General features: G+C 36.5%; 1 protein-coding gene across 27 annotated transcripts in view; it reads left to right on the top strand.

Annotated features, from left to right (window-relative positions):
* The window catches only part of LOC105479621 (coiled-coil serine rich protein 1), a 1,449,255-nt gene that overhangs the window by 345,811 nt on the left and 1,090,624 nt on the right, over positions 1 to 12,820 (top strand). The window lies entirely within an intron of this gene.

The following is a 12,820-nucleotide window of genomic DNA, read 5'->3' as shown; positions in this document are numbered from 1 at the left end:
GTACATAAGAGGAACTGAACAAATATTCTGCTACTATTGTCAGAAGCAGTGGACAATGTCTCAGGTGGATGTTGAGGGTGGCAAGATGACAGACTATAGAAATAAATTATTTCACTGAGAAAAAAAAAAAAAACAACAACACTTTTTCTCAAAAAAAAAAAAAAAAAAATCAAGATCCAAGGAGAGAAAATGCATAAAAACATTTAAGAAAAAATGTACATGTACATATATGTTTATATCTTGGATATTTATTTTTAGTTAAGCTGAATTTTAAACACAGAGCTCTTTTAAAAATAATCTTTTTAAATCTCTTTATACCAGGCAGACTCTAGCCAGAACAAATAGCTGAAAATTCTGGCTTTTAAGCCATTTTTAGCCATTTTTTATTTTCCCCAAAGGTGTTTTCTCAAGTGAAACCAATAAGCCTCACTAACGTTTTATGACTTAACTACAGATGCACAAGATGTCTCCGGAGAGAAGCCAAGCATCTAGAATCACCCCTAAGGTAGCTCAGAGAAAAGAAAATTCAAGTCAGAAAATCAGAAACTGTATATGGAGGGTAAAAGAATAAATAAATAGCAAAAGTCCCACAAGTGTCAAACCAGAAAGAACTCATTCCCTAAGCCAGGAATTGAACCCTAGCCATCACTATGAAAGAACAAATCTTTAACTACTGAGCTGCAGCATGAGATGAGTTGTTTTTTTTTTTTTTTCCGAGAAGAAGGCTAGAACAGTCATGTTTGAGTTTGCAAAGGGTACACCTTTACAAGGGAAAAGAAACTGATGTAAAGCTGAGAAGTCTTAAAATAGATTTTAGAATTAAAAGTCAGTATTTCTTGTGGTCTTACTATAAGCAAACCAACACTTAAATAAGAAAACTTGTTTTAACATGAGGACCAAAATTTACATAGATTATTATAAATAAATTTTATTTCAGTTACAGCTAATTTAATTATATATAATTTTTAAAATAAGCTCCCTTTTATAAACCTTATCATGACTTACATAGATCATCTATGACATGCTTAGACTTTCTGACTTATCCTATACTTTTTTCTTTCCTAAATAATTAGTCATCCTACTTTAGGACAAGAATTTGCCACACATGATCCTTTCTCATATAACATTTATTTACTTTTAACCTTTATTACCAAAAATACATCATTGTATTCATAACCTTCACATTTTTCTTACTTATTGATTTGTTTTAATCTTTCTCACTTGTTTCTTGTTTCTTCTTAAATCTATATTGTAAAACCCACTTTTAAGTAATGTCCAATTGACCAATTTTGTTTCAATAAGATCATATTTTCTTTGGCATATTTCATATACAGAATTATATATAAATTTTTATTAATTCTAAGTTTCCATGAACTTATCACATGAACTTGAAAAATGCTTGGACTTAACTTATGAGTGGTCTTTTATTTATAAGCCTGTTTGGTACTCTGTAGGTACAATATATAATATAATGAATGTACATACACATAAACACATCTAGACATGTATACATACACATAAACAAAGATCCAATAGCTTTTATCTTAGGACTCTAGCCATGAAATAATAACACAATCTCATGATTTTCTAAATGATAGCTGAATCCAAATATTCTCTCTAAAAAATTGGGACTTTTCCACATGGCTAAATTTGATTTCTAATTTGAATTGTTCTAATTGCCTAAAAGACAGCCTAGTGACAAGTTCTTTGGGACTTGCCATTGTCTCCATGTCTAATAAGGATCTATTAGACAAAAGTTTTTCTAAGTCTAGCAAGAGCTCAATTATTTTCCTCTTCAAATTCTCACCTCCTATAGCAAAGTGTAAAATAAAGTGACAATAAGAAAAGTGGTAAAAGTGTATAAAAAGTTGCAGAAATGCTATTACAGAAAATGATGACTTTAGGGTAGAAAACAATAAAAGGCAAAACCATAATGTCCTTAGGATGGACTCTAACTCACAATCCTAGCAAGAATGCCACTGCCAAACATTGCAGAGCATCCAGGGGCAGCTAGTGGTATCAAATGCCAAAAAATGCAGAGTATCCAAGTATCAACTAACAAGGGTCCCCACACCAAATGCCAAAAACACTGAAGCATTCTGGGGTTGGCCAATAGTTAACCCCAAAGACACTAGGCCTAAAACTACTGGGGCCACAGAACAACATGACTTTGGCATCACAGGGTTAACACAACAGGAGACATCTCACAACCAAGTGTCCTGCCTTAAACCATTGCCCAAATAGCTAAAGCAAAGACTACAAACACGATAATGAAATAAACATAAGCATGCATTTTGGCACTAAGAACAGGAAAGTAAAATTGCCTGTTATTAGAAATGAAGGAGAAAAACTCTGAGAGAAGGGGCAACAGATGGGCTACAATGGACATGGCTGGCCAGACGTGCTCCCATCTGGGGCACCCAGACAATGGCAGACTGCAATCCGGCTTTGAAGCCAGAAGCCTCATGGCCACTTTCCCATCTGTCCACAATAAAGAATGTAGGAAAGGACAGAGGGACCAAAATCAAAGCGGGGCAAGTAAAAGACAGTAAGTTGAATCTAGACAATGGGAGACTCACCCACCAATCAGGTCTAAGTGATGCTGATTGATCTTAATTTGGGGTCTTGGGGGATGTCTCCATTGTCACTTCATCAGTCATCAGAAAAGATGTCATAGAGTGAGCCCTGAGGGCTGCTGCTGATTGGCTACTTTTATGTTTTTTTTTTTTTGATCATGTGCTAAACAAGGGGTGGATTATTCCTGAGTCTTCAAAATGGACAGGGCATTTTTGAAACTGAGAGTTTGTCTTTCTTTCAGACCACACAGAATAACTTTTGGATGTTGCCATGGTATTCGTAAACTGCCTTGGCACTGGTGGGAGTTTCCCTTAGTATGGTAGTGTATTATAATTTGCATATAATGAGCAGTGAGGATGACCAGAGGTTGCTTTTTTTGCCATCTTGGTTTTGGCGGATTTTCGCCAGCTTCTTTACCGCATCCTGTTTTATCAGTATGGTCTTGTAAAACAATTCTGCTGAATTCCTAATTCACTCCCACTAAAGTCGCTTAGTCTTATATAATCCTTGGGGTAAAATTTATCTCCCTCTCCTTCCACAGTACTTTGATCTTATCTCTATAATAGCACTTATAACTGTCTTGCAATTCTATTTGCATGTCTGTTTAGGGACAAAGGGATATTTTATTCAACTTCTGCCCTCTGTACCTTCCTCAGACCTAGCACATGTTGCTGCTCAGTGAATGTTGAATTAGTGTATGAGCACAAGAAGCAGAGTTTTAAATATTCTAGTCCTCTATGTAGGTTATCTGTATATTGAAGGAAATTTTTCCCAAAGGGATAACATTAAGTAAAGCCAATGATCATTAAAATTTTTTTTTCAGGCCAGGCGCGGTGGCTCACGCCTGTAATCCCAGCACTTTGGGAGGCTGAGATGGGCGGATCACAAGGTCAGGAGATCGAGACCATCCTGGCTAACACGGTGAAACCCCGTCTCTACTAAAAAAATACAAAAAACTAGCCGGGCATGGTGGCGGGCGCCTGTAGTCCCAGCTACTCGGGCGGCTGAGGCAGGAGAATGGCGTGAACCCGGGAGGTGGAGCTTGCAGTGAGCTGAGATCCGGCTACTGCACTCCAGCCTGGGCGACAGAGCGAGACTCCGTCTCAAAAAAAAAAAAAAAAAAATTTTTTTTCAGAATTTTTATCTAGTTAATTTTCTTATAATCAGAAAATAAAGTAGAGTTCAGAAAATATTTTTTTATGTCATGACAAAATTCTAGTAAAGAACCAGAAGTAAAATATAAAATATGCATATTTTTCTTGTTTGTGTTTTTGAAACTAAAGAACTCTTGTGGTTGGCTTGTATTTCAACTCACATTTTTTAATTCATCCAAATAAATGTTTTTCAGCATTTAAATATTAACTTTAGGCCAGGCATGGTGGCTCATGCATGTGATCCTAGCACTTTGGGAGGCCAAGGCAGGTGGATTGTCTGAGCTCAGGAGTTCGAGACCAGCCTAGGCAACATGCTGAAACCCTGCCTCTACTAAAAAATACAAAAAATTAGCTGGAGCATGGTGGTGCGTGCCGTAGTCCCATGTTTTCAGGAGACTGAGGCAGGAGAATGACTTGAACCTGGGAGGCAGAGGCCGCAGTGAGCCTAGATTGTGCCATTGCACTCCAGCCTGGGTTACAGAGAGAGACTTCATCTCCAAAAACAAATAAATAAATAAATAAATAAATAAATAAACTTTAAAATAACAAACATTGTTGAACTAAATAATAGGTTCTATACTACGTTCTATATTTCACACATATTGCTTTCCATTTTGGACGTTAGATGTTCTTTTTAAGCTTGTATGCCAATAATTTGGTTCTGTTCCTAACAAATAAATGAATAGATTTGGTTGACACACTCTAATTTCAGTTCTCTTGTCTCAAATAAAATCTTTAGTTATTGCATAAGTTTACTATCTTTTATTCAAACTTTTGACAACTAACAAGGAAAACTGAAGAATTACATGAAACATAAAGAATATGGTTTTGTACACAGAAATAAAATGCAAGCATGAAAGAGCACACTAGTTTTGTTCTTAACACTGATTGCTATTTGCTAAAACAGCAGTGATTACCTCTTTACTTCATCCCAGAGCAATAAAATCATAATGGCTGAGAACAAAGCTTAAAAAAACAGATATGTTGAAAGTTGTGCCATTATTCCTTTCCACCCTTTCTTTGTCCCTTAAAACCGGAAAAAACAAACAAACAAACAAACAAACAAAAAACCAATAAGAGGCTTGTAAGAGAGAAAGGAGAAAATAATAAAGAATGATAGAGGACTTTATACTGTCTAAACATTATTTAAAAAAACATACAACTATTTAATTTCAAACTGTGGTAGTTAATCTCTGAGATTTTTATAGTTTTTCTTACATGAAAAATTGCTGCATTCTTTCTGGACAACAGAAATTGAGACAGAGATAGAAATATATATATATATCATATATATATATCTTATATAGAGGTACAAAAAGATGAAATAATCATTTCATACATTTTATAGTCTATAATGGCCAATTTAAACTATACAGCAGTTATTTAGTATGGAATATTGGAGAGAAAGTGATAAAGATATGATTTTATGTATATCCATTATGATTCTTTTTTAATCAAGGTAGGACTGTTCCTCATCTGGCCACTTCTCTTCAGGGCTTCTAAATTGTGAAAGCCAGGAGCAAATGTAAAGGTTAATTTCAATGATTACTTCAAATTCTTTTTAGTTGTGCTAGCTTTCATTTCTATAGAAAATCTGCTTTTAAAAGATGATTTCCATTTTCTAAAACAAACGTTTGATGACTCAGTGAGAAGATTCAATTTTATTTTACATAGATATAATATTCTTAAGCATAAACATAAAAGAACTCTCAAAATAAATAATTTTAATAAATGTAACCAAAAATATAGTGTGCTTATATAGAAATATCTTAAGGCTGAAATGTTAATTCATGTGTGAATCTGGTTCATTGTGTAGTTTTAGTATTAAATATATTTAATTGTTTATCTTTTTTTATTATTATACTTTGAGTTCTAGGGTACATGTGCACAACGTGCAGGTTTGTTACATATGTATACATGTGCCATGTTGGTGTGCTGCACCCATTAACTCGTCATTTACATTAGGTATATCTCCTAATGCTATCCCTCCCCCCTCCCCACTCCCCACAATAGGACCTGGTGTGTGATGTTCCCCTTCCTGTGTCCAATTGATCTCATTGTTCAATTCCCACCTATGAGTGAGAACATGTGATGTTTGGTTTTCTATTCTTGCGATAGTTTGCTGAGATGATGGCTTCCAGCTGCATCCATGTCCCTGCAAAGAACAAGAACTCATCCTTTTTTATGGCCGCATAGTATTCCATGGTGTATATGTGCCACATTTTCTTAATCCAATCTGTCACTGATCGACATTTGTGTTGATTCCAAGTCTTTGCTATTGTGAATAGTGCCGCAATAAACATAATGTGTCCATGTGTCTTTCTAGCAGCATGACTTATAATCCTTTGGATATATCCCCAGTAATGGGATGGCTGGGTCAAATGGTATTTCTAGTTCTAGATTCTTGAGGAATCGCCACACTGTTTTCCACAATCGTTGAACTAGTTTACAGTCCCACCAACAGTGTAAAAGTGTTCCTATTTCTCCACATCCTCTCCAGCACTTGTTGTTTCCTGATTTTTTAATGATTGCCATTCTAATTGCTGTGACATGGTATCTCACTGTGGTTTTGATTTGCATTTCTCTGATGGTGAGTGATGATGAGCATTTTTTCATGTGTCTTTTGGCTGTATGAATGTCTTCTTTTGAGAAGTGTCTGTTCATATCTTTGCCCACTTTTTGATGGGGTTGTTTGGTTTTTTTTACTAAATTTGTTTAAGTTCTTTATAGGTTCTGGATATTAGCCCTTTGTCAGATGAGTAGATTGCAAGGATGTTCTCCCATTCTGTAGGTTGCCTGTTCACTCTGATGGTAGTTCCTTTTGCTGTGCAGAAGCTCTTTAGTTTAATTAGATCCCATTTGTCAATTGTGGCTTTTGTTGCCATTGCTTTTGGTGTTTTAGACATGAAGTCCTTGCTCATGCCTATGTTCTGAATGGTATTACCTACGTTTTCTTCTAGGGTTTTTATGGTTTTAGGTCTAACATTTAAGTCTCTAATCCATCTTGAATTAATTTTTGTATAAGGAGTAAGGAAAGGATCCAGTTTCAGCTTTCTACTTACAGCTAGCCAGTTTTCCCAGCACCATTTATTAAATAGGGAATCCTTTCCCCATTTCTTGTTATTATCAGGTTTTTCAAAGACCAAATGGCTGTAGATGTGTAGTATTATTTCTGAGGGTTCTGTTCTGTCCCATTGGTCTATATCTCTGTTTTGGTAGCAGTACCATGCTATTTTGGTTACTGTAGCCTTGTAGTATAGTTTGAAGTCAGGTAGCGTGATGCCTCCAGCTTTGTTCTTTTGGCTTAGGATTGTCTTGGCAGTGCGGGGTCTTTTTTGGCTCCATATGAACTTTAAAGCAGTTTTTTCCAATTCTGTGAAGAAAGACATTGGTAGCTTAATGGGGATGGCATTGAATCTATAAATTACCTTGGGCATTATGGCCATTTTCACAATATTGATTCTTCCTATCCATGAGCATGGTATGTTCTTCCATTTGTTTGTGTCCTCTTTGATTTCACTGAGCAGTGGTTTGTAGTGCTCCTTGAAGAGGTCCTTTACATCCCTTGTAAGTTGGATTCCTAGGCATTTTATTCTCTTTGAAGCAGTTGTGAATGGGAGTTCACTCATGATTTGGCTGTCTGTTTGTCTTTTATTGGTGTATAAGAATGCTTGTGACTTTTGCACATTGATTTTGTATCCTGAGACTTTGCTGAAGTTGCTTAGCAGCTTAAGGAGATTTGGGGCTGTGATGATGGGGTTTTCTAAATATACAATCATGTCATCTGCAAACAGGAACAATTTGACTTCTTCTTTTCCTAACTGAATACCCTTGATTTCTTTCTCTTGCCTGATTGCCCTAGCCAGAACTTCCAACACTATGTTCAATAGGAGTGGTGAGAGAGAGGACATCCCTGTTTTGTGCCAGTTTTCAAAGGGAATACTTCCAGGTTTTGCCCATTCAGTATGATATTGGCTGTGGGTTTGTCATAAATAACTCCTATTATTTTGAGACACGTTACATCAATACCGCATTTATTGAGAGTTTTTAGCATGAAGGGCTGTTGAATTTTGGCAAAGGCCTTTTCTGCATCTATGAGATAATCATGTGATTTTTGTCTTTGGTTCTGTTTGTATGATGGATTATGTCTATTGATTTGCATATGTTGAACCAGCCTTGCATCCCAGGGATGAAGCCCACTTGATCATGGTGGATAAGCTTTTTGATGTGCTGCTGGATTCGGTTTGTCAGCATTTTATTGAGGATTTTTGCATTGATGTTCATCAGGGATATTGATCTAATAATATATATTCTGTTGATTTGGGATGGAGAGTTCTGTAGGTGTCTATTAGGTCCGCTTAGTGCAGAGTTGAGTTCAATTCCTACATATCCTTGTTAAGTTTCTGTCTCGTTGATTTGTGTAATATTGACAGTGGGGTCTTAAAGTCTCCCATTATTATTGTATGGGAGTCTAAGTCTCTTTGTAAGTCTCTAAGGACTTATTTTATGAATCTAGGTGCTCCTGTATTGGGTGAATATATATTTAGGATAGTTAGCTCTTCCTGATGAATTGATCCCTTTACCATTATGTAATGGCCTTCTTTGTCTCTTTTGATCTTTGATGGTTTAAAGTCTGTTTTATCAGATACTAGGATTGCAACCCCTGCTTTTTTGTTGTTTTCCATTTGCTTTGTAGATCTTCCTCCATCCCTTTATTTTGAGCCTATGTATGTCTCTGCATGTGAGATTGGTCTCCTGAATACAGCATACTGAAGGGTCTTGACTCTATCCAATTTGCCAGTTTGTGTCTTTTAATTGGACCATTTAGTCCATTTACATTTAAGGTTAATATTGTTATGTGTGAACTTGATCCTGTCATTATGATATTAGCTGGTTATTTTGCTCATTAGTTGATGCAGTTTTTTCCTCGCATTGATGGACTTTACATTTTGACATGTTTTTACAGTGGCTGGTACCAGTTGTTCATTTCCATGTTTAGTACTTCCTCCAGGATCTCTTGTAGGGCAGGCCTGGTGGTGACAAAATCTCTAAGCATTTGCTTGTCTGTAAAGGATTTTATTTCTCCTTCACTTATGAAACTTAGCTTGGCTGGATATGAAATTCTGGGTTGAAAATTCTTTTCTTTAAGGATGTTGAATATTGACCCTCACTCTCTTCTGACTTGGAGAGTTTCTTCTGAGAAATCTGCTGTTAGTCTAATGGGCTTCCCTTTGTGGGTAACCCAGCCTTTCTCTCTGGCTGCCCTTAACATTTTTTCCTTCATTTCAACTTTGGTGAATCTGACAATTATGTGTCTTGGAGTTGCTCTTCTCGAGGAGTATCTTTGTGGCATCCTCTGTATTTCCTGAATTTGAATGTTGGCCTACCTTGCTAGGTTGGGGAAATTCTCCTGGATGATATCCTGCAGTGTGTTTTCCAACTTGATTCCATTTTCCCCATCACTTTCAGGTATACCAATCAGACGTAGATTTGGTCTTTTCACATAATCCCATATTTCTTGGAGGGTTTGTTCATTTATTTTTACTCTTTTTTTCTCTACACCTCTCTTCTCGCTTCATTTCATTCATTGATCTTCAATCACTGATACTCTTTCTTCCAGTTGATCGACTCGGTTACTGAAGCTTGTATATTTGTCATGTAGTTCTCGTGTTATGGTTTTCATCTCTGTCAGTTCTTTTAACATCTTCTCTGCATTGATTATTCTAGTTATCCATTCATCCATTCTTTATTCAAGGTTTTTAGTTTCTTTTTGCTGGTTACATAGTTCCTCCTTTAGCTCTGAGAAGTTTGATCTACTGAAACCTTCTTCTCTCACCTCATCAAAGTCATTTTCTGTCTAAGTTTGTTCCATTGCTGGCTATGAGCTGTGTTCCTTTGGAGGGGGAGATGCACTCAGAATTTTTGAATTTCCAGCTTTTCTGCACTGCTTTTTCCCCATCTTTGAGGTTTTATCTGCCTTTGGTCTTTGATGATGGTGATGTATTGATGGGGTTTTGGTGTGAGTGTCCTTTCTGTTTGTTAGTTTTCCTTCTAACAATCAGGACCCTCAGCTGCAGGTCTGTTGGAGTTTGCTTGAGGTCCACTCGAGACCCTGTTTGCCTGGGTATCAGCAGCGGAGGCTGCAGAAGATAGAATATTGCTGAATAGCGAGTGTTGCTGTCTGATTCTTGCTCTGGAAGCTTTGTCTCAGGTTTGTACCCAGCCATGTGAGATGTGAGGTGTTTGTCTGCACCTAGTGGGGGATGTCTCCCAGTTAGGCTACTCAGGGGTCAGGGACCCACTTGAGTAGGCAGTCTGTCCGTTCTCAGATCTCAACCTCCATGGAGAACCACTGCTCTCCTCAAAGCTGTCAGATAGGGACTTTTACATCTGCAGAGGTTACTGCTGCTTTTTGTTTAGCTATGCCCTGTCCCCAGAGGAGGAGTCTACAGAGGCAGTCAGGTCTCCTTGTGCTGCGGTGGGCTCCACCCATTCGAGTTTCCCGGTGGCTTTGTTTACCTACTTAAGCCTCAGCAATGGCAGACGCCCCTCTCCCAGCTTCGCTACCGCCTTGTGGTTAGATCTCAGACTGCTGTGCTAGCAATGAGGGATGCTCCATGGGACTGGGACCCTCTGGGTCAGGTGTGGGATATAATCTCCTGGTGTGCCATTTACTAAGGCTGTTGGTAAAGTGCAGTATTAGGGTGGGAGTTATTTGATTTTTCAAGTGTTGTGTCTCAATTTCCCTTGGCTAGGAAAAGGAATTCCCTTCCCTCTCGCACTTCCCAGGTGAGGCGATACCTTGCTCTGCTTCAACTCTCACAGGTCGGGCTGCACCCGTGGACCAGCATCAACTGTCTGACATGCCCCAGTGAGATGAACCCGGTAACTCAGTTGAAAATGCAGAAATCACCCGTCTTCTGTGTTGCTCATGCTGGGAGCTGGAGACTGGAGCTATTCCTATTCGGCCATCTTGGGCACCCCCTTAATTGTTTATCTTTTGGTTGGATGACTGGGAAAGTAATGGATACACAACAATTTTTAGGATTTTTGAAAAAATGTACTGAAAATTGCCTCTTAGAAAAGCAGTTATATTGGGTATACAGTGAGTTTAAGAATGAAGTTATTCATAAAATCTAATAAAGGAGGAATAAGATTTGGTTAATTAGTTTGGTCTATTTATCTATACATTCATTTATCTGATCTTGAATGTCCTTCAACAATCTTGTTTATTAAAATTAAAGTTGTCCTTTTTCTGGCTTTTTTTTTTTTTCATTTAGGCCTCACAGACTTGTTTAGTTTGTTTCTAGATGAAACAAACTTGTTATCTTGCTCACATGAGGTTTCTTCCCCCCTACATTTGGAATCATTTAAATTTTTCTCTACATGGGAATCCTCCAATCTTTCTCAGTGGCATAGCATTTGGGCCTAATCTCCCTCAAGAAAGGAGCAAATTCTAAGTGATTCCTTATGTCCTCCTATTAAAAATCATTAATTCTGAGATTTAGTATAGTGATGAGACGTTTAGGGAACCAGAATTTGATATTGCTGTCAAATATTTTTTTATTGCCTCCTTCATAAATTAGTTCTACTACCATATCAGATGTAATGGAGACTGTTGAAGTTTCATTACTGGTAACTAGGTGATCTAGCTTAATTATAGTGTAATTAATATTCTTATTTATTTAAAACATAATGCTGATTTTAACATAATTAAGCACTTAAGCTCATTGACAATAGAAGTAACTTTATCTTAACAGTTGATTGTCTTATTATCTCAAATATTATAACTAAATTTGGGGTATCTGATTTCTTCACGTTTGCTAAACAACCTTACCAAAATAGGGTTAGCATATATTGTTTTAATGTATTTCTTTTTTAGGAAACTTTGAATTTTAAAATATTTTGTTATGTTGATGTGTGTGTGTAAATAAATAAAACACACACACCCATTTAATAAATTAAAAGATTAAGTCTCAGGTGAAAATCGCAATTATAGAAGAGTTTCGGAATTAATATGTTTTTGCTGTTGTGTATTTTCACATGTGTGTGTCAATGAGTGTGTGGATGTGTTTGTGTGCAAAAAGAGAGTTTTTTGTAGCATAAAGTAGCTAATTGTTTCATTTAATATCTAAAAAGAAGGCCAAGTTTTACTTCACACTTCCTTTTTAGAAGGTTTAGACATATGAAGTACAGGGATTCTTCTGTTAAGTATTAATATTCCAGGAGACTTTAAGACTCTACCACACCTGGGAGGTATAATAAAAAACAAAGGATAATAAGAGTAATGCATTGTTCCATATTCCTGTAAAAGAACTTTCTGAAATGTGCTAAGTCGTTTGCCCTCTACATGTAAGAATAAGAGAGCTATACTGATTAAAACAAGGGATTGAGTCATATTTTCCTACTACTACAATTGTAATCATTTTTCTATAACTATGTGAAATGCAATTTCCTCAAGCCAAGTACCATCTTTAACGTGAAAGCATAAAGCCTTGACTTAGAGCAGTTTTAGAGATTAACCTTTTCATTCTGCCTTCCTCCTGTCCACTGATTTCTGGAACATTGTGCTTGAACATTTTTATCACAATTATTTCCTGATTTTTTTCCCTCATGTATTAGTTCCAGTTGTATCCTGAATTATAGCAGAATGGTGATTAGATGTGTATTGGGTTTACTCATGTCACCTTCACTGCTCATAGCTGGGTGGGCTAGCACATTGATTAGCATACTTGAATATCTGAAACATGTGCTTTATGGAGCTAAATATTAGGGTTATGAATATTAACATTCAATGAGTATAGAAACAATTTTATCTTACCAATTGTTTTGCTATCTCAAAAATCATAACCAAATTTTTATGGGACATAGAGATTAAATCTATGTCTAAAAGCAATTAATACAATATCTGTAGTAATGTCAGATTTTCATGGTTTGTTAATCTCACAGTGTGCTAGAATTTTAACATTTCTCCTTAGATGTGCTCATTCACATTGGAACATAAGATATGATATTGAAAGAGTTCTTAAAGGACAAATGCAGGCAAAAATAAATGAAATGGAATAAATATATCCTAGAATATGCAGAAA

The sequence above is a fragment of the Macaca nemestrina genome, chromosome 3, assembly GCF_043159975.1.
Source record: "Macaca nemestrina isolate mMacNem1 chromosome 3, mMacNem.hap1, whole genome shotgun sequence".
Classification (NCBI taxonomy): Eukaryota; Metazoa; Chordata; class Mammalia; order Primates; family Cercopithecidae; genus Macaca; species Macaca nemestrina.
Note: the sequence above shows the minus strand (reverse complement) of the source record. Positions and strands in the feature narration are given on the sequence as shown.